The following is a 9,794-nucleotide window of genomic DNA, read 5'->3' on the forward strand; positions in this document are numbered from 1 at the left end:
AACCTATACAAACAAAACTACTTAGCCAGCAGGAAAATGTTAGGAGGGAACATTTTTATTATAGGGTCTACTGGGACATTATGAAGAGCATCGCCAAGCTTTCAAGTACTTTGCATCCATATGTGCTGAGCGGCAAAGAGATAATCAACGAATGGACTGTAATGCCATCAGTTCGAACAAAACAATCAATACTATCTGAAAGGTTTTTCTAAATGGGAAGAAGAGGAGTAATCCTACTTTAAGTACATATACAGTTTCAGGTTGTACATTGAAAAAAAGGTCTTAATTATTTTATGGGTTCATTTGGGTTCAACTAAGCATTCTTAGCTTCTGGTGGAACCCTTTCTGATACTGAGGCACTCCAAACCATGCTCTTATACAAAAAATAATGCCTTTGGCCTCCCAAAACAACCCTTTCCGTCTTCCCTATCTCCTCCCCAATCATCCATTTATGCTCAGCTTTCTAGTATTCTTTATTTACCAATGAAAAAATATATAAAAACATTACTTTTTGTGTATGCATGTATTATTGATTACAATAAATAATCAGAAAAAGAAAAGAAAAAAATAGATACTGCATCCACAGTTTACTCTTGTTTGTGTAATGGAACACTGGAGCACCAAAATATGTTCTGAAAAGCTTACCAAAATGTCTAACCATGTTTAGATCATGTGAATGATGAGGCCATGGAAAGTGTCTCAAAGCACAGTTTATAGGTTTATTACCATCCTGGACAATGGAACAACTTTTCCTGTCTCACATTTGTTTTTGCCACTATAAGACCAAAGAGAGCAATTTTTTTACTTAATGACACCCATCAGATGGTTGGAAACAGACATTGTGGGCTGAAGATATTATTTGGCTTACTCAAAACATAAAACATCAGGATATAACAAAATGAAAGGTGAATCATGGGGTCATGTTACTTTTCCATTCCATGATCCAGTTTCTTTGCCTCTGGTCCAGCCTATGCCTTTAGTTTATTTAATTTTTTTAATCATTATTATTGTTTGTTTAATGCACTGATCTTAGATATCAGCATGTTTTTGTTTTTTTTTTCCATTTTATTTTGTGCACTTAAAAAGTGTTAAAAGTATAGATTAGCTAGCCATTTCCCTTGTGGTTCAAGGGGGATGCCATTGGATTTTGCTTTATATCAATAAAATTGAAGGTGTAATAAAATATGTCACAATTTCGAGGCAGAGACAGATGAAAGTGCAGATTTAAAGTTTAATAAAAGTCAAAACTCAGTTTTGACTCCAGTGTTCCTTCCGGCAATCCATGACCGAAGCCCCCCCTTAATCTCTCCGGCCTGGCTTGGGCATGGAGCGATTGCCACCAAGCAGCCAGCGGGGGGAACAAAGCTCAAGGCGGAGCCTAAGGGGGAGCAATGTTAACCACAGGGCTGGAGGGGAAAGTGGGAATGGGAGTGTTCACACAAAGGGAGTGTTCACACCCACGCGTAAAACACATGGCGTCAAAGCATCACATTTTTTTTACATGGATGGGTTCATTTTTTTAAAGGCACCGCGTTAAAAACTGTCCGACCAATGAGATTTACGCTTTTGTTCATGTGCCCAGAGCCACTGAAGTTACATAAAACAACAACTTGGTGGTGTTCAAGTACAAAACTATCTTGCCAACAAAGAAGAAACCGAAAAAGACGACAAAAAAGAAGGAGCCGAAGAAGATGCAAGCAAGTTGAATGTCGAGCTGCTGGTTTCTTTGATGTCTGAACGCCAAGAGCTTTATGATAAACGCCATAGTGACAACAGGAATAAAGAGAGAAAGAGGAGTGCAAAAGAGGAAGCTAAAGAAAGATGACATATACTTTTTTGTTCATGCGTTGGTACTTGCACTAATTATATTATGTATGGCATTTTATTTATTTATATTTTTTTCTTTTTAATAAAGATAAAAATATAGATAAATAACATTTTAAATTTAACAAGAAATACTTTGTTTACAAATCTGTTTCTAAAGTATAACTCAGTAATGTTTATTTGCTCTACCGTTCACTTGCACTACTGACAGTGAGACCTATTTGCACCACCATTTCTGACTACCATTCCCTGACGTCATGTTTATTATTGTAATTGTTGCAAAACATTGTTCATTCATAAAAATAATTGTTTTACCTTTCACAAATTTTTCAGCTGTATTATTACAAAATAATGCCATTCAACATGCAAACTTGAAACCTCTTTACTAGCATCAACCATTCTAGTGAGCGTGCATAAGTGGCATACCTGAAATAAAATGCTTACTGCTAATAAATCCTTCTCCCTACACACATAAACAAGGTATATTTTGAAAGCACCAGATTCAAAAATACCCACGTTTACACTAAAGTGTGTGTATGTATGTATAATTCCATGTAACTTTAACTTAACTGATGAGAACTTCATGACTCATTTATTATGTTGTGTCTATTTTTTTGATGACACTGAAATGCAAGCATATATTTTTATATTCTAAATGATCCATTTAATTCTTTCAATGTTGCAGTCAAAGATGCAGTGTTTGTTTCCCTTCAAATATGCAAATGATAATCTGCTGATTGATAGTTTATTGTATTTATTTTGCACCTGGCATATATATGCATATAAGTAATCTTGACCTTTTATTCAAATAGCTAAGTGCCCCATTATTGAGTCGTTGTATTATCATATTGACCACAAATACGATTATTCATATTCAACACTTCATCAGTTTGCAGGAACATTAACATTTTGGGCACAAAAAAATTTTATTAAAAAAATAAAATAATTTGGGTCTTCCCAAGTATGTGTTGTGGATAAAAATGACATGAAATAAACATGAGGGAGACTTAGTGTGAATAAAAAGTAATTTTATTGGTAATTCACAGGACGGGTGGGTGCGTAGTCTGGAGGAGAGCGAGAATAGATTCTGTATCGAAGGGGAGGGGGGAACCCCGCATTTCCATTCCTGGGGGGGTGCTGCGAAGGTAGTTGAGTAGCACCATGATATCAGCAGTGAGATGCACAAGCTGGTAATGAGTGTCCAGATCGAGTTCCAGATCCAGGTCCAGTAACGGGGAGAGGAGGGACCGACGACGGGCACCTAGACATACAGAAGCGGTATTAGTCAGATGTGGATAAATTGGAAAAACATTTAAAGATCTTTAAGAGTAATGAGTAATACACTAAGTATACGAGCTGAGGAGTGCTACCACACGCACACACACACACACACACACACATACCCACACACTCTCGTACAGTCAAGGGCGGGCAAGTAGACACAACATACACACACACTCTCTCTTTCTCATACACACACATGAATAACTTTAATAATATCTTATAGTTATGAATGTTTTTAGCTGTGACGTTGAATTAATTCAAATTAGAGATGCACCGATATTAAATTTCACAGCCGATACAATAACCGATTATTCAGAGTGATATCGGCCAATACCGATACAGATAGTTCTGCCTTTTATGCCTGCTTTTAAATTAATAATAATTAATTCCACAATTCTGAAAGTCTAAACAAAACATCAGAAGACACTATGAACATGTCAAAATGAAAAACACGAAACAATACACATAAGACTAGAGCGCATAACGTGGCAGCAGAAGACAATTAAAGCAAGACAACGAGTGCAGTGCAAACTGTTGCTGTGTCTGAAACTGCTCACTTGTTCAATCCTTCACTATTCTTTATATAGCAAATGACATTTGAGTCCACAATATGGGGAAGAAGTGAAGGAAAATGAGTAAGTGAATTCGAACGCTGATAATGAGTCAGAGAGCACTGTGTCGTGGATATTATGGATTGTATTATAACAGTAAAATTCATTTTATAACTGTTCATTTCTCATATTTATTGTATTAGTTTATAAACAGAAAAAACTGCTTGTCATGTTTATTTACTATTAGGCTTATATATTTAATAAATATATTTACTATGTAAAAAAATAAAAAGAGAATAAAAACACTACTGTCTGACTTTTTTATTTGTTTATTTTTTAAAAAAAAAAGTAGAAAAGAACTATTTTCAGTGGGTTTAATTTTCAAGGGGTTTCCTGTCAGTGTCCTCAAGCTGACTCCTGAGGTAAACCTGCCATAAAATCTACTCCGTCAGACTAGTTTTGGTTTTGGTGAAACTTCTTTTTCCTGAGGAGAAGAAAAGAATAAAAGTTTTAAGGTGTGCTTTGTTAACTTGAAGATGCCACCTATCTCTAAGAAGACATTAGACAAAATACATCCAGCTGTTAACTAAATAACTGATGACTACATCCTTCCAACTCTTGTAAGAAACAAATGCAACTAAATATAGGCTATTTTCCCACATCTGTCCCTAAATTAATTAAAAAGTCATCAACACATTCTTTTCTAATAGGTATTAGAATAGGACACTGGGGCATTGGTGGTTTGACGGTTAAGGCTCTGGGTTACAGATTGGAAGGTCAGGGGTTCAAGCCCCGGTGCAGCCAAGCTGCCACTGTTGGGCCACTGTTGGGCCCTTGTGCAAGGCCCTTAATCCTCTCTGCTCCAGGGGCGCTGTATCATAGCTGACCCTTTGCTCTGACCCCAACTTCCTAACAAGCTGGGGTATGTGAAGAAAAGAATTTCACTGTGCTGTAATGTATAGGTGACCAATAAAGACTTATTATTATATGACTACTACTGTTAATGTTTTAAATATGTGAACAATCCACCAAATTATCATTTGATGTGTACAGTTCGTCATTTAAAAGTTAAACCGCAAACTAAGTGGCTGAAAATAAATACTCTGCCAATCAATAAATAATCTTATCATTTCGCTTCAAAATAACTCGATAAAGATGTATTTTAATTAATAAAAAGTTATACTTACATTTGTTAAAGTTGCCGCCTCCGATCTTCCTGTCCACCATGTTAATTTTTCTTTTGCGTTCTATCGCTGTCTCACGTTGGATTATGGGAAATAGTGCATTGGCGAGTGTACATCGGATGTACACTTGAAATCAGAGTGCATTGTGGGTATAAATGAGTGAACGAATGTAGGGAATGAAGCTGTTCACTCAGAATTCGGACACCACTACAAAATGGCCGACACCCTATATAGTACACTGTATAGGAGATAGGGAGCGGTTTTAAACACAGCATGTGACTATATACACAAAAGTGTTTGTTAACATGAATGAGAATCAGGTGCAGGTGACAGTGATGCAGAGGTGCAGTGACTGCTGGGAACTGAAGTCCAGAGTAAATACATAATACAGAAATACAATAATTCAATCCAGAATGCCTTCCGGCAATCAATGACAATATGCAGAGTTCTGAAAGTGATGTTTTAACAATAATACTTAAGTCTGCCTTCTTTCATATCACAGTAAAGCATAGCTAGCTGGTATGAATGCGATATCAAATGGACAACCTCTCTTTGAAGAAAATAAAAGTTGTTGTTGTTTTGTTTTGGTTTTAACTTGCATTAAACCAAGAACAACAGCACAATAATCAGTCTTAAGTAAAATACACAGAATGATATGAAGTAGAGACTGGCACTGGGGCCAAGCTAGAACCTACTGGCTCTTTCAGATACTGCCTCCAGTAATTCTTTAATTTCATATACAAAAGCTTGGGTATTAGAGGGGATTGAAACACTGTGTGAGCCAGCCACTCCCTGTTTTCACTGAGATTTTCTACTTCTCCATTTTTCTATACAAAGTCCACACATGTCTCAAGACATTCTTTATTGTTGCTGTTCCAAAGAAAGACAATATAGCCTGATGATAAACTAGTAGCTGTAACATCAATGGTCATGAAAGGCTTTGAATGGCAAGTCCTTTTTACATTTGAAATCCATCACTGTCCCTTTCTTTGATCCATTGTAGTTTGCTTATAGAGCAAACTGCTCAGCTGATGATGCAGTCAACCTGTGTCTATGCCAGAGTCATGTTTGTAGACTTGGCCTCTGTCTTTACTATAGTTGTGCCAGAATGGCTCCATAGAAGACTACTACAACTGCTTGAGTGTGGAGTGCTCCATCTGCCAGTGGATTATTGACTTCCTATCAGACAGTTTGTGCAGCTGGGACCCTATCACTCAGTCTTAGCACCGACATCCATCAGCACTCATGGCCGTGTACTCTGACCTCCCATCTATTGGAGTGCATGTCCAGTAACCATTCCATCGTGCTGATAAAATTTGCAGAAGTCACAACCCTGATAGGCCCCATTAGGGACAATGATAAACCTGCGTACAGGAGAGAAGCGGCCTGTCTGGCATCAGGGTGTACTGATAACAACCTGGAGCTCATTACACAAGAGACTTTACTGATGGTGAGTGATAAGAACCCACCTCTCCATCTCCCCCTGGAAATCAACACCCATGCAGTGAGTGAAGTGGATTTGTTCAAGTTCATTGGCACCAACATGTCTGAAAATCTCAAACAAGAAATACACACAACAACCATAATCAGAAAAATCTCATCAGCTATTTTTTTTTCTGCACAAGATAAGAAAACTCAACATCTCTTAACCAATTTTGTCTCAGTTCTACAGATCCACCATTGAGAGCATCTTAACCTCATCAGTAACTGTCTGGTTCAGCTCTGAACATGACCTTAAAGGGCCGACTGCAGTGAATTGTGTGCACAGCAGAAAGGCTAACTGATCAGCAGCAGCTCTCAATACAAGAGTTGCATTATATCAGGGCCAAGGAGCAAACTGAGATAATTACCATGGCCCCATACACTCAGGGAACTATCTGGTTCAGAAACTTCCCTCAGGTAAACATCAGAAGTATGACATCTGAATATTTTATTTCTTAACAGTGTTCCCTGGCATAGGCTCCAGGCTCCCTTGCGACCCTGCATAGGATAAGAGGTAAAGAAAATGGATGGATGGATAGACCTTCCATTTACCTTCCGAAATAGCACTGAATATTGCCTTTGTGTTTCTATTCTGTTTATTGTATTGTATGCAGACTTGGTTTAGCTTTGTGTTTACTGTTGCTGTAAGTCTTATACATCTGCATGTTTACACCTTTGCTTGTTTGCACGTTATATGTTTTTGTGCTGACCTGCCAAACACATTTCTCGAATAAAGTGATTCTTATTCTGATCATTGCCAGATAACATCACACCAGGCAGAGGCACTGGTCCCATCTGGACTTTACTGCATTATATAGAGATTTAAAAATTGCAAAAGCAACTGTCTCTAGTGTCACAAGCATAGATTACACCAGCAAATTGAGAAGAGAGAGACACAGTTCTGCCACACATCTGCAAAATTGGGGTTATGAACTATTGTTCCTAATCAGTACTGAAAAAAAAAATGAAAACACACACACACACACACACACACACACACACACAGTGCATCCTGCATTGTTTTCATACTTTCTTGTATTGTTTTTATTGATCTACCTGCATCTTACATATCAAACAGAAAAATACAATTTATTTTTGGTATGTCAGTCTCTTTAAAATGTTAACAGTTCAAATTATGTTTAGATTAACCAATATAGATGCATGATGAGTTGTTTGCGCATCTCCTTCTGACCCCTATAATTTATTAAGTTTGAATTTTTTCTTGTGTATGTGTATACATAGGCCAAAACAGGTCATCTTCTTAATCTCTGTTAAATGATTAACTCCACCAGTAATCATATGTAGACATAGTAAATGTATGTATCAAAGATACACAAGAGTGCAGTATGTTGAACAAGCCTGAGTTTACAAGCACAGATGTTTAAAGAGAAGCCACAAACAGGCTTAACTACATGAGTGAGCCAAACATGAGCTGACAGTGAAATCCTCAATAAAGTCCTCATCAGAGACAGCTCGATCAAGCCACTCTCTTTCGACAAAATTCTCTTGGGTGAAATCCCAGAAGAATGAATTCCCAGTTTATCCATGAACAGACAGCAATTTATTCATAAATTTCCTGAAAACAATCAAATAAAACAACACCACCCAATTCTTCAAATGTTTTCAATGTGTGCAATGACGAATGCTGGATAATGGCCAAATATGTAACACATGACACTGACCTACATTATACCATCTGCACTTAGTGTTAGAAAAGTTATAACTACATTTTGATTATGTTTCCTTGTTAATGGTTGTAGGCTAATGGTTGTAATTTTACTATTTGCTTGGATAGCTCTTATTTTCGCATGTGAAAATAATAACTTTTAATATAAAACTCATCGCTGCCATTTGTCTTTTGTTTAATGAGAGCTCAGTGCCAAAAACCTGAATAAACCACATTATCATAAGTCACAGTCAGATTTTATTATGTATATAAATAAGTGCTTTTTTTTTTTTTTTACACCAAATAGTAGTCAATTAAAATACCAGTTGTTATGTCCGTTTTGTTTGTTTGTTTGTTTAGTAATAATTGATATTTACCACATGATGACAGACATTATTTATTTGATTCATACAGCTAAGGCCTGACAGAAACAAAGTCAGTGTGTCTATTTGACAATACTACTTTACTGTACAGGCACGGTATGTAACTATAATGGCTACCAGCCATGTGAGGAAATACATTTATTTTTTATAATACTTACACAAGAAAACACAAACAGAACATCAAGACACATAACAATTGACAACAGTCAAGTAATCTTCTCCCACCAAGATTACACACACCCCACACTAACAAATTTTCCTTTCTTTTGTCTGCCATTAGCTTTCATCAATCCTAACCACTGTCTGTGCTCACACAACACACAGTGTCTGATCTTCTACTTCATATTTCATTCTCTCAGTGTCTGGTCTGATGTTGAAAATGACTTCAGAATATTATCTTACTATAAGATTCAAATGGATGTTGCTGTTAAATCTCCATATGTACAACAGAATATACATTAAAATAGTTATTTTTTTCTCTCTCAAAAAACTGAGAGGAAATTTTCCCACTCATTACTTAGTATATTTTTTTCTTATATTCTATATATTTGAATATTTGAGAGACCATTTGAATACCTCTTTTGTAAGTCTTAGTATAAAACATGAAAATAATCAACAAAATATTACTTTATCCATGATCGGTCAAATTAATTTCATGAAGTTAAAGTACAGTGGGGGAAAAAAAGATTTGATTTTCACATCCCAAGCAGTATTTTTTCTGAAATAACATTTTATTTAAAACACCATCAGTAAAATGCAGTTTCCCCCCAAATAATTCAATTTGTAAGTATCTAATGAAAAAGATTAATTTGAGAAAAATTTTGTCACTGATGTATCACTATACAACACTATACAATACTGACTCATATTTAATAGGGCATTTTGCAGGGACTATTCAGGGACAAACAAAAAAAAATGCTTCATTAACACGAGTTACAATTACATTTACATTTATTCATTTAGCAGATGCTTTTATCCAAAGCAACTTACAAATGAGAAAATACAAGCAAAGTGATATATCAAGCAGAGAACAATACAAGTAGTGCTACTATAGAAGATCTTTTTTTTTTTTTTAAAGGATTGGTAACGTGTTCACGGAAGAGGTGGGTCTTTAGCTGTTTTTTTTTAAGATAGTGACAGATTCTGCTGTCCGGATTGAGGTTGGAAGTTCCTACTAATAACTACAAAGAAATACTGGTTAATTACTCAGTATTACTGAAGTAGTTCATTTCCACCTAATGAAATGTAAACTAAAAAAACAAAAAACAAAACAGTAATGACTGAATTTCCTGCAGAACGACAAGTTACCTGTGGTTCTTTTATAACAACTACTAAAATGTTTCTTATAAACCTTCCTCATGATCTATTAGCTGATGTACCATGGCCTATTCCAACCCTTCGGTGTCTAAAATGTAAATGT

This window comes from Ictalurus furcatus, chromosome 6, assembly GCF_023375685.1.
Source record: "Ictalurus furcatus strain D&B chromosome 6, Billie_1.0, whole genome shotgun sequence".
Lineage (NCBI taxonomy): Eukaryota > Metazoa > Chordata > Actinopteri > Siluriformes > Ictaluridae > Ictalurus > Ictalurus furcatus.